Source organism: Lissotriton vulgaris, chromosome 7 (assembly GCF_964263255.1).
Source record: "Lissotriton vulgaris chromosome 7, aLisVul1.2, whole genome shotgun sequence".
NCBI classification, from domain to species: domain Eukaryota; kingdom Metazoa; phylum Chordata; class Amphibia; order Caudata; family Salamandridae; genus Lissotriton; species Lissotriton vulgaris.
The window spans coordinates 1,296,336,825-1,296,356,571 of NC_141695.1; positions in this window are offsets into that span (position 1 = coordinate 1,296,336,825).

Below are 19,747 nucleotides of genomic sequence, written 5' to 3' on the forward strand. Positions count from 1 at the left end.
TACTCTTATTTAGAAGTTTAATCTCAAAACTTTAAGCGCTCGTGTTTAACTTACGATCGGGGAGAGCAAGACTTTCTCGATACTCGGTGTTCGTCTTTCTGTGTGTCAGTCAATCCTGTTCGCTCTATGATTCTATGCTGTCTTAGTATGTGGATAGTCTCCTGTCATTGGCTAGGGTTATATCACGTGATCGCGATCTCAGAGAGTATTGTAGTTATTTCTTGATAACAGTTTAAGGATAATTATAAAAAGTTAAAACTATCTACTGTGTATTTACGTTTCTTCTAACTGTATTATGAGACGTGTTCGAGTTTATATAATATATTTACTCTCACTTTATTATTTTGTGCAAGCATACTTTCTGGTGTTCTATATTAAAGAGGAGATCTATATAGTGCATTATAATAGATTATCGGTAATCTCTTTGTGTGCTAGAGTATAACAGTGCAGTATATGAGATATGAGGCTGATAGGCGGCCATATAGGATTGGGATGCAGCTACTATACTAGTATGGGTAGAATGATGTGTGTTATTATTTATGTAATCTGTGTACAGTAGTATAAAGACATTCTAATTAATATATATAGCATTCTCATTGTTATAAAAAACAATCTCATTGTTATAGAAAACATGATAATTCAGTCCTGTCATTGAGTCCTTGTGGATACAGGCTTCCCATTTTTTGAATCCAGTAATATTCTGATCTGAGTCTCTTTTTGTGTAGATCAATGTCTTTTTGAGGTTTAATCACTTCTAGTATGGTGAATCGCAGTTGTGTGATATTATTTCCTGCTTCCATCCAGTGTGCGGCTACTGTTGATTTCTGATTATTCTTCCGAATGTTACTCTTATGCTCCGTAATCCTTATCTTTATTTTCCTTTCTGTTTGGCCTACATACATTTTGCCACATGGACATTTTATTCCATATATAACGTTCTTAGTATCACACGTACTAGAATATAGTAGAGTAATTGTTATCCCAGTCATGGGGTGGGTAAATGTTTGGCCCGTCATAACATTATTACAATGGGTACAGTTTTTACATTTTTGCATTCCTTTGTATGTCTCTTTCTTGATTTTATCATCTTGTCTTTTGAGTAGTTCTTTTATATATTTAGATCTATTGTAGTAAAAAGTTATTTGATCTGTAAATAAATGTTTAAGATCTGTTTTTAGCGAAATTGATGGCCAATGTTTTCTCATTATTTTGGTTATTTGATATGTTTGCGCTGAATGTTTCAGTACACATATCGTAAGGTTTGATTCTGATCTTTGTTTTCTCTTAAGTAAAGATTCTCTGTTCATATTCATTACTTTACTTATTGTTTCTTCCAGTAGTGCTATTGGGTATCCACTTTTTAAATACTTTTGGATTTGGTTGTCAATAGTGGTTGGGACATCTTGTGGATCAGATGTTATTCTTTTATGGCGGATGAATTGTGACATTGGTAGATGTTTTTTGAGGGAGTGATGATGGAAACTTTCATAGTGTAAGCAGTTATTTCTGTCCGTGTTTTTACTGTGTACATTGGTTCGTATTTGTTTGTTTTCTATGGTGATCTTCACATCTAAAAAGGCTAATTCTTGATTGTCAATTTGATATGTGAACTTTATTCGTTCATGTTGTAGATTCAGTATGGTGATGTTTTCTTCCAATTTTGTTTTTGCTCCTTTCCACATTATAAAGATATCGTCAATATATCTTTTGAATACCACCAATCCTTCTTGCCAGTTGGGGTTGTTAATGATGTGGTATGATTCAAATTTAGCCATGAAAGTATTTGCATAGGATGGGGCCCCTGCAAATCCCATAGAAGTTCCACTACATTGTTAAAAGAAATCATCCTTCCATTATAGATAACTGTGAAATAAAGCGTAATTTAGTATCTCCAATAGAAATATTTTTTCTGACCCTTCAATGTCGTTTTCGAGTAGACACCATTCCATGGCTCCCATCCCTTCGTTGTGTGGGATGGAGGTGTAAAGGGCTGTGACATCTATTGAGCATAGCCATGTTTCTTCATTTGTCGAGATGTCTATATTTTTCAAAAAGTTTAAAAATGCTGTAGTGTCTTAAATATGGGTGCTCCAATTCTGTACTATTGGTTGTAAAAAGTGGTCCAGATATTGACCTATTGGTTCAGAGAGTGATCCACATGCTGATACTATCGGTCTAAATGGAGGTCTGGTAGCATTTTTGTGAAGTTTTGGTAGCATATAGAATTGTGGTCTTCATGGGTATTTGATATTCAAAAATTGATATGTTTTTTATGTGATCCACTTCATCTCTAGAGCATGGTCTAGTATGTTCTTCAAAGTAACTGCAAATGTTTCTCTTGGATCTTGGTTCAGTTTTCGGTAGGTGTTTTTGTCTTGTAAATTAATTCTCACACTTTCTTCATAGTATTGAGTATTCATCACTACTAGGGATCCCCCTTTGTCTGCTCTTTGTATTATGATTTCAGTCTTATCCACCAGGCTTTTTAATGTACTCCATACTTTTTTAGGAAAGTTGCTTTTGGTGCCACTTTGATAATTGATTTTTTTCATCTCTGTCATGATGATAAAAAGAAAGAAGAAGTAAGAGTGCACCGACGGATTTAAGTAATAAGCCATTTTAGTTAGCCATGTGCTTGCCATGTGCTTTCTCCCTCTTCGAGAGACTTGCACATGCTCAGAAAGACCTGTAGTTGCCAGAATGCACCTGCTCCTAGTGTATAACTGTCAGGCTATTCTAACTGATGTAAGCAGTTTAGTCTCTCCTCCCACTGCACACGTGTACTACCTCTTTTTGAGTCTTCATGCTAACTCAGCAATAAACTGGCCATAAAAGGCCCCTGTCCTCTGTACTCCTTAGACTGTCTCATACAGTGGCCTGAGGGTACCGTATGACGCAGTCTCCCTCATGTGAGGTTAATAAATACTTCTTTTTGATATTACAGCTTACGTGCCAATCTCTTCTTTTTTGGTTTAAGGACCAGTTGTATCAGTGAACCCCTAAAAAGGTTTTTATTTCTACACAAAGACTTTACCTTCCTCTGGGTACCTGTATCTGGAACTGCGTGTTTCAGCTGCCACAGAGGAAAAAGCAACCCGATGCCATCAACAACGCAGCGGCCAGCTCCCTGTCCTGAAGGCATTGCAGAGGACACTGCAACACTTGGCACTGCAACCCTGGTCTCACCGCCTCGTCCGCCACCACCGAGCCGCTGCTTGCACTGCGACCTGTGTGCACTGCACTCCGCACTGCTTTGCTTCACACCGCCGCCCTAGTCTCACCAATGACGCAGCTGCAAGCTGACATCAATGCCGTTGCCTGCACCATGGCTTGGGGGCCCTGCTTGTAAGTTATACGACGCCCTGCCCCATCACACATCGCAGTCTTGGCCCACACACGCCAGCACCATTGACTTCAGATCATCAACTGACGCAGCTGCTTGCACTGTGACCTGTGGGCTATACACACTGCCTTGTCCTGTTTCGCCCATCAGCCTTGGGTCTACCGATGACAGTGCTTCAGAAACAACAACAACGATGCTTGTACTGTGACCTGCCAGCACAGCGATGAGCACCGGCCCACTTCGCACCACAGCCCTGGTCTCACTGATGCGGCTGGACAACCGTCACCTAGCCGCTGCCTGCACCGTTACCTGAGGGCACAACACACCTCACTGCTCTAATTCACCCCACAGCCTCGACGCCTGCCGACGGCGGCACTCCTAATAATAATAATAATAATAATAATAATAATAATAATAATACATTTATAAAGCGCCTGGCTGCACAAACTGTGTGTCCCCGCGCTGACTGTTAATATAATACAGAAATCCAGAGGAGCTGTGGTAATGGAGCTCAAAGTGGGATTAGATGTTAGGGAACAGATAAGTTTTTAGTTTTGTCCTAAATCTCAGTTCGGATGGCTCCATCCGCAGGTGGAGCGGGAGCGCATTCCAGTGTTTGGAGGCTAAATATCTAAAAGATTTTCCTCCCATTTTGGCCTGGTGATTCGGGGAAGTTTGAATAGCATCATGCCAGATGATCTTAAATTCCGTGTCGGGCGATGTATAGTAAGGAGATTTTTTAAGTATTGGGACCTTTGTCCTGAGCGATGCGGTGGGCATAGCATAGGGTCTTAAACGTAATCCTCTCCTTAACTGGGAGCCAATGGAGTCTGGACAGGGCAGCTTTAGCAGAGGTTCTTCTTGGGAGTCCGAGCACCAGTCGTGCGGCAGCGTTCTGCACGCATTGTAATTGGTGTAGGCCCTTCTGGCTGAGCCCAATCAGGAGGGCATTCCCATAGTCCAAATGGGGTGTTACCAGTGCATGGACTATGGTTTTTCTGGCTTCGGTGGGAAGAAGATCTAACACCTTTCGGAGAACTTTTAATATGCCAAAGCACCTTCCCGTTACCTCGTTGACTTGGGTCTTGCCAGAGAGGTCGGAGTCCAGCATAACGCCTAAGTTTCTAACCGCCTCTACAGGGGTAGGCAAATTACCCAGTTCGCTAGGCCACCATGCATGAGACCACACAGAAGTGGCTCTCCCGACCACCAGTAGTTCGGTCTTATCGCCATTGAGACGGAGACAGTTGTTGTTCATCCAGGCCGCTACTGCCGACATACAGTCCGAGAAATTGGTGGCATATTCTCTTCGGTCAGGGGTTAGCTTAAACACCAACTGGGTGTCGTCAGCGTAGCTAACAATGCCCACCCCAAAGTTCTCTACAATGTGTGCCAGGGGTTCCATGTAGATGTTAAATAACGTAAGGCTAAGGCTAGAGCCCTGTGGAACCCCGTGGCTCACCTCCCGAGGAGATGATCTGAAGGGTGGGCAGTGCAGCTGGAAACTTCTGTCGGTCAGAAAGGAGCCTAGCCAAGCAAGTGCTGGGCCCATTACTCCCATGTCCGAGAGACGAGACAGCAGTGTTGAGTGCAGCACGGTGTCAAATGCTGCACTGAGGTCCAATAGGACCAACGCCTCTGTCTCGCCCTCGTCCACCATCTGCCGAATGCATTCAGTCGAATATAGAACTGCTGATTCAGTCGAGTAGCCTGATCTAAATCCTGACTGAGAGGGATGAAGGAGAGCTTCTTTCTCCAAAAACTCCATGAGTTGTTTATTAGCTACTTTTTCTATAATTTTAGCACAGAAAGGGAGAAGGGAGATTGGGCGGAGATTTTGGAACTGTGAAATATGAAAATTGGGCTTTTTCTTTAATGGCATGACTTGGGCAGTTTTCCATACTTCTGGAACATAGCAATCCTGGAATGATAAAGTGATCATGTGACTAATATGATCAATTAATGTGCTTTCCATAACTCCCTCACACCGATCCGGTGGACAGGCGTCGGTGGGGAAACTGGACTGTATGCTGTTAATGATTTCCAACAAATCCTGTTTGTCAGGGGTTTTAAAACTGGTAAGTGGGGATTTGTATGTTAGAGTGGATCTGGTGTCCGCGTTGGTGTTTATGGGAGTTATATTGCTTACAAAGGTGGCATGAATTCTATCCACCTTCTCTGCGAAGAAGTCAGCAATTTGCTCACATATCTCAGCAGAGTATGTGTCTTGAGCATCTAGTCGTGAGGGAATTGTGAGTTCTTTATAGATACTAAACAATTCTCTCGTGGGATTGTTTGCTTGCTCAATTCTATTTTTATAATGGATACTTTTATCCGCTCTGACCAGTTTCTGATACTTTTTCAGTTCAATTTTGTAACTCGCTTTGAGTTCAGGTGCATAGCTTTTTCTCCATCTTCGCTCCGTGGATTTACATTGAGCCTTTGCTGTTCTAAGTTTCTCCGAAAACCATGGAGCAGTTCTGGATTGTCTTGCTGGAGGTTTGGCTGTCCAAGGAGCAATCTTATCTAATGCTTTCGACATCCATAATTCATAGTTGTTCCAAACCTCCTGTAAGGTGTTACCTATTGTTGGGGGATGTTCTGATAAAATGCTATTAAAAAGTTCAGGAGTGAATATCTTCCAATTACGGCGTTTCTGAGGGGGATGCTTTATGGATATAGTTCCTATAGGTTCTATTAGTATCTCAAATGGCACAATGCTGTGGTCAGACCAGATCAATGGGATCGGGGGTAAGATCTTAATACCTTCCCAATTCGCAAAAATGGGGTCTAGAAGATGCTGGTGTGTGGGGGTTGTAGAAAGAAGCTTTATATCTACAGAGTTTAATGCGGCAGCTACAAGTTGTGCCTCGCTTGAGTTAATATTTTCAAAATGAAGATTAAGGTAGCCTAAAATAATTAGTTTTTTATATCTAACTGCTAGCTGGGTTGCCGACTCAATGAATTGGCTGCAGAAAGGCGCTGCGGCTCCCTGGGGTCGATATATCAGTAGACCTGACTTCAATCTCACGGAGTTCAACCTGTAAAGTGTGTGACTTCAAGGGCCAGACAACTCATGAACCGACCTCCAGAACCGACGCCGGCTCTTCCGAGCTCACTGCAAGGTCCTCAACGCCCTGTATTTCTAAAGGTACTCTTTTGTGGGTCTTTCCGGCACCGTAGTTCGTCCGCGCCGCCCCCACCCTAAAACATCGTATTTGTTATTTACGACGCCTTAATAGCCCTGAACGAAGCTATTGACTTCAAGGAACTGTATTCAAAGTCTATTTTTGCATTATTCGTATCTTGTTAACTGTATTTTGGATTTTTATTTTTATGGTCTTGTCTTACACAGATAAATATCAGCTATTTTTCTAAAGCTGGTGTGGTGTCCTTATGTAGTGTTTTCACGGTATTACTGTATGTTATGTGCAAATGCTTTACACATTGCCTCTGAGATAAGCCTGAATGCTCATGCCAAGCTACCCAGGGTCCTGTCTAGGAAGAAGGGTCCCTACCTGGACCGGGTAACAATCTGCCAACTGGAGACCCCCATTTCTAGCAGAAGCCCACAGGTACAGACCAAAGTCTGGACAAAAAAAGCTAACATATAGATGACTGGATTTTAAAAATACAGACACACTGGTCAACATTTGGACAGATGGCAACTCTGTTTTGGAGTCATTGCTTTCCTTTTCCCCTTAAGCACCTTTCTCACATACACCCCTTTCATACCATACACCAGTGGTAGAAACAGGAAAAATTTACTCCAAAAAAGCTGAAATTGGCAAAGGTATAAGAGGCTAAATGAAGTCATCGAGGGCGAAGCCAGGAGGCATGGCATCATGAGGGTCAGAGTCCATGACAGTCAGCCCATGCAGCATTTTATACAAACTCCGCCCCAAAGAAATTAGCAACAGAGGAAAAATGGGTAGCCCACTGAATGTGCTGTCACCTCTGTCTGTGCCCTCGTATTGAGCACTGCTCTTGGATACATTCAGGATGATTCACTAGAGCTGGTTCAGAAATCATTTTTAGCTCAAGAACAGGTGCCAGGTGCGGGATTCATTAAAATACCACTTAACTCCAGCTCTGCCTTGCACTGCTTAAATTTAGCCCTCTAGTCGCCTCTTGAATTCAGAAGTCAAGCACAAGTGGACAGGTATCCTTCGAAATTTGTACTGGAAATTTGGTTACTTCAGCTGATATGCTAGTTTGCAGGTCGTGTTCCTTTCAACCTGTAAAGGGACAACTTTGGAACGAAACCCTTTTGCCCACATTTTCACCTTATGGCTCCAAAAATGCAATAGCACACACATGCAGTGTTTCTAACCATTATCATTAGTTAAATGCTGCTCCTTAGAATTATTCATGATATTAAACTAATACTGATACCAACCAACACTAAAACATGTTTTAATTTGTTTAATTTTATGAGCAGCTAATGAGATTTAACACCACCTAGGCCCTCAGAATTAGTCACCCAGACACAGTGGTGTTAATTATGCACCCCCTGAGTTGATGATACTGGAGGTCTCATCTACAGGACTGAGATGAGAAATTAAAAAAGGTTGGAGACTGAAACCTGAGAAGTTAATAATTACTTATGTAATCAGCAATACCTGGTCTTATTCCACCAGTATTTTCACCTGCTTACTGCAGTCAAAATCTCTAGCTAAGTCCATGTAGTCTGCATTTGCAGAAGTTGCACATTTAGGGAAGATTACTTCCACAAGGCAGATTTCCTGGGCATAAAACTTGAGGCAAGAGGATACCCACATAGGATCATAAAATGTTCCCTTAAACGGGCATCGTATTGCCCTCGAGAATTTTTACTGATACCAAAAGAGAAAAAAGCACAGATCGAGTAGACTCTGTCACAACCTTTTTTACCCAAAGTAATTAAATTACTAAAATTATTAGAAAACATTACCCACTAATTCAGTCTATTGCTATCTCATATGAATGATCTCCCTTTTCTTTTAATAAAGGGAAAAACTTCAAAGACCATTTGGTCCTTGAAGGCATTCGCAAAATACCGGTTAATCTAGTCTCTTCGTGGGGGGTACAAAAGATTGCAGGACATTTTAAGTGTGGTAGCTTGTGTCATGTGTGAATCCACATACAACACTAAGCAATTCCAACATGGAGACATCACACACACCTCGAAAGATTATACCAATTGCAACTCTTAAAACCTGGTTTATGCTGTTTGGTGCTCTTGTGATTATAGCAACATGGGACAAACAACACAGAAAGCAAAAACGAGACTCTGCCAACACATAATCAGGATATGATGCAAGGTGATGTCAACACTTTTGGTGGCACATTTTATTGAAAAACACCCCCACACACCCCCCCACACACACACACCCGCACACCCGCACACACACACACACCCACACATTAGGATGCAAGTTATTGAGTTCATAAAGTGACCCCCTGGTGGTGATACACATGCCCTCCTGAACAGGGCAAAGTGGATTCTCAAATGTGACAGTATTTCACATGTACTGAATTATGCTGAAGAATGTAATTCTGTTGTTATGATCTGATGTTTCCCTATATCGTATAGGGTTTCTGTGTCATTCATTCTAAATGTTAGGTTTTTGCAATACATCCTCCAGTGTGCCTCCTTATGTATTGCTGTACTACATGTGTAGATCTGTAGGCCATATGCCTGGCCAGATATTGCACAATAGCGACCCTTTTGTGCCATTTTAACTCTTGTTTGTCCCAAGGCATTGCTGGAGCCTGTTTCTGTATCATAAGTATATTTTGTTATGTGTCAATTATTTTCATAATGAGTCCCCATGTACTCACCTGTGGGCTTATAGTCTTGCAATTTCGTCGTCATACCCCCTGTCCACATAATTTGAATGCATTTTTTAAAATGTTTGTGCTAAATTGACCTATTTTGCTGCTTTTTCTTTTTTTCAAGTCCTTCTTGCCCGGATGTATTGCTTGGACTTGTTTCCGCAAATCAAATTATATATTTTTTCTATTCCCAATTTTTTCCTTTCCCAATTTTTTCACTCTTATTCTAATTACAACATGCTGCACTTTTCCTTTTATTCTTTTTTCAATCGTTTTTTTCCATGGCGCTCATGACTCGCTGTCAGGCGGCTGTTTTTGATAATAGAGATGCACCTTAGACCAATCCTGATCCTTTCAGTTAGAAGTAGCACTCTGATTGATACGGATATCTTTTACACGCTGTTAGATTTGAAAGGTTATGTCCTCAATGCACAGAATCGAAATGCTCCCTTTGCTATGCTCAAACTCTATTCCATGTTAAGTTAGCATTCATGGCGCCATCTTGTTCTGTAACTAAGATTGAGTTTCTGTCTCATAATACTCACCTCAGCAGAAAGGCTGCCCCTGTGCCTCCAGCTTGTACTTCTCAATGTTGAAGCTTTGTTGCACAAATGAATGTACTGTCTATTGTTGCATACCTTTACTGTTAGATAGACTCGTTCCAACATCTTAGAATGGTAGGCCCCGGCCAAATGGCCTTGGGGTCGAGATAGCATGTACCCAGCCCTGAAGCCATGGCTCATCCTTGTTTGTCTTCTTTGTTCACCATGGCCTGAGCTGGAAAATTCCAGTTTGGGTGGGACTTTAGAGGTATTGGAAATGTATATCGGGTGTCCCATCCTGGCCCGTAATCAGGTGTGGAGGACGGGGTCGCGTCAGGTCATTCGGGCGTATCGGGGAACCCCTCACGACAGAGCGTTGTTCTCACAGCTGTCTCACCTGTCTGATCGGGCGGCGCCTCCTCTAGTGGTCATACCTGCTGGGGTCCTGAAAGGCAAAACTTTTGGAATTGGCTGTTTGGTACGAAGAGTCGGCAGTGGAGAATAACTTTGTTAGACCTGTGTGCACCAGTGAGTTTGTCTTGATTCTTGGATAAATACCGGTTAATCTAGTCTCTCTGTGGGGGGTACAAAAGATTGTAGGACATTTTAAGTGTGGTAACTTGTGTCATGTGTGAATCCACATACAACACTAAGCAATTCCAACATGGAGACATCACACACACCTCGAAAGATTATACCAATTGCAACTCTTAAAACCTGGTTTATGCTGTTTGGTGCTCTTGTGATTATAGCAACATGGGACAAACAACACAGAAAGCAAAAACGAGACTCTGCCAACACAGAATCAGGATATGATGCAAGGGGTTGTCAACACTTTTGGTGGCACATTTTATTGAAAAACACCCCCACACACCCCCACACACACACACACCCGCACACGCACACACAGCCACACACACACACATTAGGATGCAAGTTATTGAGTTCATAAAGTGACCCCCTGGTGGTGACAGGTCCCAGCAAGTGTGGATGCCACCTTTCTCTTCCTCTCCCAAAAAACTCTCAACTGGCGTTCCACAGGGCTCCACCCTGAGCCCCCTGCTTTTTAATGTCTATATGACCCCCCTTATCTATCTTGCGGAACAGCTGGGGGCCAAAATTATGGCCTACGCCGATGATACCCAGCTCTTGTTTACATGGCCCAAAAACAACCTTGACACGACGAGAGTCCAATTTTGCCTATCATCGGTCTTCCGCTGGCTGGCCTTGGCTCAACTTAAGTGCAATGAGAGCAAATCTGAGATTCTACTGTACGGCTCCTTCCCAGATAATTTCTATGATTCTCTCTGGCCCACCGATTTTCCCAGCCCTAAATCCACAGGTGGACCTGCAAAAAACCTAGGAATCTGGTTCAGCAATAATCTCAGATTTGAAGATCACCTGAAAAAACTCACCGGAATCTGCTTTTCCACTCTTAAAACTCTACGCAGATTCCTTCCTTTGCTTCCGCGATCAGCTAAGGAGACGGTCATTCGCGCTCTGATATTATCCAGACTGGATTATGCGAATGCTCTCTACAGCGGACTCCCAGCCTATCTGATCCATCGCCTCCAAGTCATCCAAAATGCTGCGGTCCGGCTGCTGTTTAACATTCCCAGAAGATCTAGCGTTCGCCAACCACTCCGAGACCTTCACTGGCTTCCAGTGGCGCAAAGGATCCTATTCAAGATTCTTGTGCTAGCATACCGAGCACTCCACCTAACAGGCCCTACGTATTTGAGAAAAAGATTCTCTCTCTATGCCCCCAATCGCCCTCTTAGATCAAGCAATCTCCACCAAATGACTGTACCAAAGTTCAAATATAGCAGGCTTGGCGGACAATCCATTTCTGTTAGAGCAGCGAGAGCTTGGAATACCCTGCCTCTGCAATTGAGAACAGCCCCTTCCATCATGGCTTTCAGGAAAGGCCTAAAAACCTACCTCTTCAACACCAATGCCTGAAGGCTGCTCCTCCCTTGCATCTACTGTGATCTGTCCCCTTCTTTTTTCTCTTCGCGCCAGGATACTATACTATTTAGTAGCAGAGCGCGTTATAAAAGCCTCTATAATAATAATAATAATAATAATAATAATGGTGATACACATGCCCTCCTGAACAGGGCAAAGTGGATTCTCAAATGTGATAGTATTTTACATGTACTGAATTATGCTGAAGAATGTAATTCTGTTGTTATGATCTGATGTTTCCCTATATCGTATAGGGTTTCTGTGTCATTCATTCTAAATGTTAGGTTTTTGCAATACATCCTCCAGTGTGCCTCCTTATGTATTGCTGTACTACATGTGTAGATCTGTAGGCCATATGCCTGGCCAGATATTGCACAATAGCGACCTTTTTGTGCCATTTTAACTCTTGTTTGTCCCAAGGCATTGCTGGAGCCTGTTTCTGTATCATAAGTATATTTTGTTATGTGTCAATTATTTTCATAATGAGACCCCCATGTACTCACCTGTGGACTTATAGTCTTGCAATTTCGTCGTCATACCCCCTGTCCACATAATTTGAATGCATTTTTTAAAATGTTTGGGCTACATTGACCTATTTTGCTGCTTTTTCTTTTTTTCAAGTCCTTCTTGCCCGGATGTATTGCTTGGACTTGTTTCCGCAAATCAAATTATATATTTTTTCTATTCCCAATTTTTTCCTTTCCCAATTTTTTCACTCTTAATCTAATTACAACATGCTGCACTTTTCCTTTTATTCTTTTTTCAATCGTTTTTTTCCATGGCGCTCATGACTCGCTGTCAGGCGGCTGTTTTTGATAATAGAGATGCACCTTAGACCAATCCTGATCCTTTCAGTTAGAAGTAGCACTCGGATTGATACGGATATCTTTTACACGCTGTTAGATTTGAAAGGTTATGTCCTCAATGCACAGAATCGAAATGCTCCCTTTGCTATGCTCAAACTCTATTCCATGTTAAGTTAGCATTCATGGCGCCATCTTGTTCTGTAACTAAGATTGAGTTTCTGTCTCATAATACTCACCTCAGCAGAAAGGCTGCCCCTGTGCCTCCAGCTTGTACTTCTCAATGTTGAAGCTTTGTTGCACAAATGAATGTACTGTCTATTGTTGCATACCTTTACTGTTAGATAGACTCGTTCCAACATCTTAGAATGGTAGGCCCCGGCCAAATGGTTTTGGGGTCGAGATAGCATGTATCCAGCCCTGAAGCCATGGCTCATCCTTGTTTGTCTTCTTTGTTCACCATGGCCTGAGCTGGAAAATTCCAGTTTGGGCGGGACTTTAGAGGTATTGGAAATGTATATCGGGTGTCCCATCCTCGCCTGTAATCAGGTGTGGAGGACGGGGTCGCGTCAGGTCATTCGGGCGTATCGGGGAACCCCTCACGACAGAGTGTTGTTCTCACAGCTCTCTCACCTGTCTGATCGGGCGGCGCCTCCTCTAGTGGTCATACCTGCTGGGGTCCTGAAAGGCAAAACTTTTGGAATTGGCTGTTTGGTACGAAGAGTCAGCAGTGGACAATAACTTTGTTAGACCTGTGTGCACCAGTGAGTTTGTCTTGATTCTTGGATAAAAGGGTGCCATCTTGAATAATCTTGGATATGGTCTGGGGACCAATTCCTTAATTTGTTTGTGGACTTGATAGGTCTGCGTACTGCTTTGGAGATACAGGGCATCTATAGACCCTCTGCCAGGCGACTTGGTAATTTGCCTTTTCTTGAAAACACCTTGGGTTTGACTAGTGTTTGAGACTTGTGATGCCGAGTCTGTTTTGAAGTATTGGTGCAGTCTGTGGACTGGGTCTTGGTTTTTGAGCGTTTAGTGCAGTAGGAGGACGAACCTCTAGGAGAAATTGATAAGTCACTTGTTGGGTACAAGTAGCAAATCTGTTTCTCTTTATTCTTGAAGATGCCCTGTTTTAGAAAGTTTTGCTGTTTGGGGTGCCGTTATTGTTCTGCTGATGCTCAATTGGAAGAGAGGTAGCCTGTGCCTCTGGAAGGCACCTCAAACGTCGACATGTATGTGAAGCATGGCCTTTGCCCTATTATGTTTAGTACAATATGGCACAAATATACGATGGACAACGCGTTACAGTGGCCTTTGACAGGTACTTTTGATGAACAGAAATTGAGCTTCCTACCCAATAAATTGTTTGCAAAAAGGAGCAGGCAGTCTATGTTTGACATTCTTCAGATATGGCGAAAGGAAGCTAAGCAAAGATGGACAAGTGTGGAGAAGGAGGCCCGAGAGAGAAGACGCAGACAGTAGCGCAAAAGGCTGTAGCGTACGATAGGGAGAATATAGAGAAGGGCATAGAATGTGCTGACCGAAGGTTTGATCGCAATGTGATAAGTCTTTTGTCACACGTGAAGAAAGTGATCATTTTGTTAGATGTGCAGCCACCACCTCCTTATACCCACAAAGGGTATACACAGCAGCTCCACCTACCCCCCCCCATGCTTCCACCTTTCGTTCCTCTGCCCCTGACTCAGCATTTTCAGATGGAGCACCCCTCATTTCCTCTTCGGCTCCATCGGCCGAGACTTCAGCAACTTTAGGCCGATCTGCTGTGCCTGTGGCCCCTGGCTCTTCCCTACCTCTCTTGCTTACATCCAAAACACAGTCATTAGTGTCTCCAGTTCCTGTAACATCTATGAGTGTGTCCTCCCTTCACTCCCTTTCCTCGCCCTTGCTGTGCGCTGGGACACCGGTGTGGGGATTGGATGATGGGGATCGGGAGGATGCTAAGGAGAGAATGGGGCGAGTGTTGATTCGGTCTGATGTGGGTGATGCAGAAAAAAAGATGGTGGCTGACCAGGCCTCTCACTGGGCTCGGAATCCTATTTACAGTGTGGAGGATGTGTGGAGTGTACTGAAAGATTACAAGCCATTTGTGCAAAAGCACACCCTCAAGCATATGTCGGCTACTCTGATTGGGCTATGGGAGCAGTGTTTTACTGGTGTTACTCCCCAAATTATTTATGATATTCGGGACAGTGTGTATTCGGCAGATTTTAGTAATGTTGGCACGTTGATTGAATACAGAGGCAGGTTGATCCAAAAGAGCTCAATTGAAGTATCTCAGTTCCTGATGAAGGAAGTACGTCCCATCTACAACCCAGAAATGCCAGAACTTCGAAATGGGCAGGACCAAGTCATCAGGCAGAGAGTAGAAGCCCGTTACCAGGAACAGTAGGTTTATACTCCTTGGAAAAGGAGTGAGGTTTTATCTCTTAAGACCCAGTTGTCCAACCCTAGAATAAATCTGACTGCCTCTTACAAAGAGTTCACGGAGGCTGAAACTTTGACAGTCATGATGCTGGCTGACATTGAGATGTTTTTCGGTTTGCTGGTGCCGGTTGATATTTAGCGGCAGGTGCGCACGCAGGACCATGTAGTGGATTTGGGTGCCACTTGAGATGAGATCAGGGCATGGGGTAAAGAGAGGAAGCCTGGCGAGATGTCTAAAGCTGGGATAATAGCTTTGCCAGATCGAATTATCACAGATAAGTTGAATGAATGAATGAAAGGAGTCTTGTCCTGCGTGAACTTTGCCCATTGGGCGTCAAGGCGCCTACTTCATAAATACCAGCTCATAGCAACACCGAAGCAATCTATCATTGGTAGGCTAACATCAACATTAACAGCATGTCGTCAGAAGGAAGATGAATGTGTATACTACTTCTTCACTAGGTTTGAAGGGGTGTTTCTGGATATCAGCGGACATGGCTTGTCAATGGAGGGAGGCATCTGAATGTTTGTTAACAGATTTGTTATGAACCTGCTTCCTGAGATCCCGGCTCGGTTGCAGGCTTTGGAGAGCACTTGGTTTACCTCCTCCCCATCGGTAATATTAAATATGGCGTAGTATTACGAGCACAGAGAGAACGAAGAGAAGGAGAAGGTAAAGAAGAAAAATAAGGAACTGAAGATGAAGGTGTTAATGCAGCAGCTGTCCCAGTGCAACAGTAGAGGATGGGGCATTGGCCCTGCAGCTGCCCCACACTAGCAGGAATACTACGCCTGTGGGTACAAATCAGTGCGCATATTGTAAGGAGGAAGGGCACTGGTGTAGTGAGCGTCCAACGCTGTTGCAAAGGCTTGAGGCTCTGAGAGGACGGGGATCCAGAGGACGTGGAAGGGGAGCAGGTGTCTATGGCAGAGGCTGGGGAGGTGTGGAACATCCAGGTCGGTCTGAGCAGAACTATTTTGATAATCAGTGGGGGGCGACAGTATTACCATGATGATTATGATTTGGACGAAGTGGAGGGACTTAACCACAGCCAGGACAGCCAAGGGCAGGGTGGGGAATCAGTCCAGTTCCCTGTGGACCAGCGGGTACCCTATGTCACTGCTGATCTGTACGGCTCAGCAAAGAAATTCTTGGTGGGCACAGGGGAAATGAATAGGTCTGTTTCTCGTTCACTGGTCCCCAGGGCAGCCCTGTCTGCCCAAAATAATGTTTCGGTAGGCTTCTCAGGCATACCGTTGTGAGCCCCATCTCTGAGCCTCTGGCCCTGACTATTGATCTTTCTTTTACGGTAGATTCACCCTTCTTATTGACATCTAATGGTGGAGAGAATTTAATGGGTTTGGACTTGTTGTAGAAGTTACACACAACTATTTCGTGCTATCCAGATGGCATCTATATGACGATAGGACCCAATGTAGTGAATTCTAAACAATGTTTGTTAAAAGATGAGCCACTTCCCACTGAGTTTAAGGAGGTGCTGATGACATCATGGGCTACAGGTGACACAAACGTAGGGCTGTTGCAGATCCCTCCAGTTTCCATCAGAGTTAAGGACAATGCTGTCCTGCCCCGTCTTCCCCAGTATAAGATACCCAAGGCAGGAGAACGGGCGCTGCTTCAGAATATACAGGATTTGATTGCATCTGAGGTTGTTGAGGAGACGAATGCTAATGTGTGCAAAAGCTCTATTCTTCCCATCTTGAAAAGGGCACCCTCAGGTTCCCCAGATGATCATCCCAATGTCTACCGCTTTGTGATTGATCTGCGTACGGTGAATAAGATTGTGGTCCCTAAGTTTTCTGTTGTTACTGACATCACTGCTCTCCTGACCATGATTCCACCCTCCGCCACATACTTTTCTGTCATTGATTTGAGGAATGCATTCTTTAACATCCCCATACACCCATATAGCAGTTATCCGTTTGGGTTCTCCTTGGCCGGGCTCCTCAGGGCTATACTGAAAGTCCCAGTATCTATACAAGCTATAAAATATCAACTGGACTCCCTTGTCCTTCCCTCAGGTAATGTCCTACTGCAGTATGTGGACAACCTCTTGATAGCTTTGGATACTGAAAAAGGTTGCAAGGATGTAACAGTTCAATTATTGCTATATTTGGCACATTATGGACATAAAGTGTCCCTCTCTAAATTTTAATATTGTCGGCAGGAGGTCACCTACTTAGGTCACCTACTGTCGAAGGAGGGAAGGAGACTAACACCTGAGCGCATTGCTGCTATAACTAAGATGCCCATCCCTAAGACGCAAGATTTATGCAAACGTTTATAGGCATCACTTCGTATTGTTGCCACTGAATCCCTAACTTTGCTTTACTAATGAAGCCCTTGCTACGCCTAACCACTAAAGATGTGCATGGACTCCTGCCCTGGACGCATGATTGTCAGCATGCTTTTGAGCAACTAAAAATAGCGCTCTGTTCTGCACCTGTGCTTGGCACTCCAGACTATCAGAAGCTGTTTGTGTTGTATGTACACAAAATGGCTGGCTGCGCACTCTCTGTCTTAACACAGGCCTTTGGAGTTAAGCAAAGGCTGTGTGCCTACTTCTCTGCACTGCTTGACAATGTCGCCAGAGCCCTACCGAGCTGTCTAAGACTGGTCGTGGCAGTGGCCATTTCTATCCAACAATCGTCAGGGCTCGTCCTTGATACTGATCTCACAGTCATGGTCCTGCATGCTGTGGACACACTTTTGAACAGAACGAAGATGCAGCACCTTACCAGTGCACGTCTGACTGGCTATGAGCTGAGCCTGTTTGCACCACATGTCACCATTAAAAGATGTGCCACCCTGAACCCAGCCACGTTACTACCCCTCCCTTCTGAGAGTGAGATGAACATGCATGATTGCATCTTCCATAAGGAGGAAGAGACGAAGGGACGGGCAGACCTGACTGAAGTTTCCCTATCTGAACCCCAAGTATAGCTATATGCCGATGGCTCGTGTTTTAAATTACCAGATGGCACAATAACAGCAGCCTATGCTATCACCACCTTACGCACTGTAGTCGAGACATTACAAGTTGCCTACCAAGCACAAGCTACAGAGTTAGCGGCCCTTCTTCGTGCCTGAGAGTTGTGTGAGGCACTGGCTCTCAATATATATACTGACAGCCAATATGCGTTCGGCGTGGCTCATAATTGTGGGCGGCTCTGGGCGGAGAGGGGGTTCCTTACATCCCATGGAATGAGAATACAGAACGGCCCACTAATATACAGACTTTTGTCAGCCCTGGCACTCCCTAAGAGACTAGCAATAGTGAAGTGCAGTGCTCATAAGGCAATAACTGATGATGTTGGGAGGGGAAAAGCATTTGTGGATCAGACAGCAAAGGAGACAGCACAGACTAAAATGAAGAGGATGTTTTTGGCAGGTCCAGCTAGATGGGTGCCTGAAAATGGGATGTTTGAGGATTTCCTGGAGAACATAAAAGAAATCCAGGCTGAGGCAACAATTGAGGAGTTAGCAATATGGCAGCAGAGCATGGATAATTTGGATGAGGATGGGTGTTGGACAGACAAATCCAGAAAGCAAAGGTGGATGCTACCGGATGCATATGTTCTCCCTGTGGTTACCATGGCGCACGGGCAAGCACACATTAGTGCGAAGGGGATTTGCAAGCTGCTAGATCCTGTTAGGCGGAATGACAATATACCCAAAGTTGCAGCTCACCTGGTGAAGTACTGCATGGTCTGCTTGATGCACAATCCTGGGAAGGCTATCCCACTCCTGTTGGCAGTTTTGCACCACCTTCCTTTCCTTTCGATGTTCTCCAGATGGATTACATCAAAATGGAACAGGTCAATAACTTGAAATATGTGTTGGTGGTTGTGCATTCAGTAAATGGATTGAGGCTTACCCCACTATAGAAAACACTGCCATGGCGACAGCGAAGGTGCTCTTGAAATAGTTCTTCCCTCATTTTGGTTTTCCCTGTTTGATTTGGAGTGACAATGGCAGCCACTTCAATGCCAAGGTCATCCAGTTGGTGTGCGACGGGTTGCACATTAGGCAAAAGTTCCATGCAGCAAACCACCCTCAATAAGCAGGCCTGGTTGAGAAGTACAATGGTACTCTCAAGCTGAAAATGGCCAAGATCAAAGAGAGCACAGGATTGCAGTGGCCCGATGATTTACCCCTAGCCCTAATGTCTATGAGAGTCACTGCTCACTCTAGAACCGAATTGTCCCCATTGAGGTTGTGTTAGATGCCCGGCAAATGTCTGGGGTGTACCGCAACCACATAGGTTCTTCGACATAGAGTACCCCCTTCTTATAGATTACCTTTACGAGTTGACTAAAAATGTGCGTTCTATTTACCAACAGATCGCTGAGACGTTACGGCAACATCCACAGTTCCGGGCCACAAGATACGGCCAGGTGGTTGGATTTTAGTCCGCAATTTCAACGGAAGAGCAGCTTGGAGCCACGCTGGAAGGGACCTCTCCAGGTCCTTCTGGCCACCAGGACAGCGGTTGAAAGTCGATGGTCTGAAGAACTAGATACACAGTCCCCTTTGCAAGAGGTTGCCCCTTCCACTGCCCTATGACCAGTGGGTCAGGATGGGATTGGGGACTGTGAGATGGAGCAGTTGCCACGGTTCATTCCCTTCTCGGACGCCCGGCTCGCGTGGGCACAGACGGAGGAGGGGAGTCATGCAGTACTGAATGAGGCGGTGCCACCTGAAATAAAGGCCATCCAGGAGCCCCCAGCCTGTTGGACCACCTATGAATGAGTCACATCCAGCTGAGCCCCAATACACCGATCAGCCCGAGTCTGACCTTTTG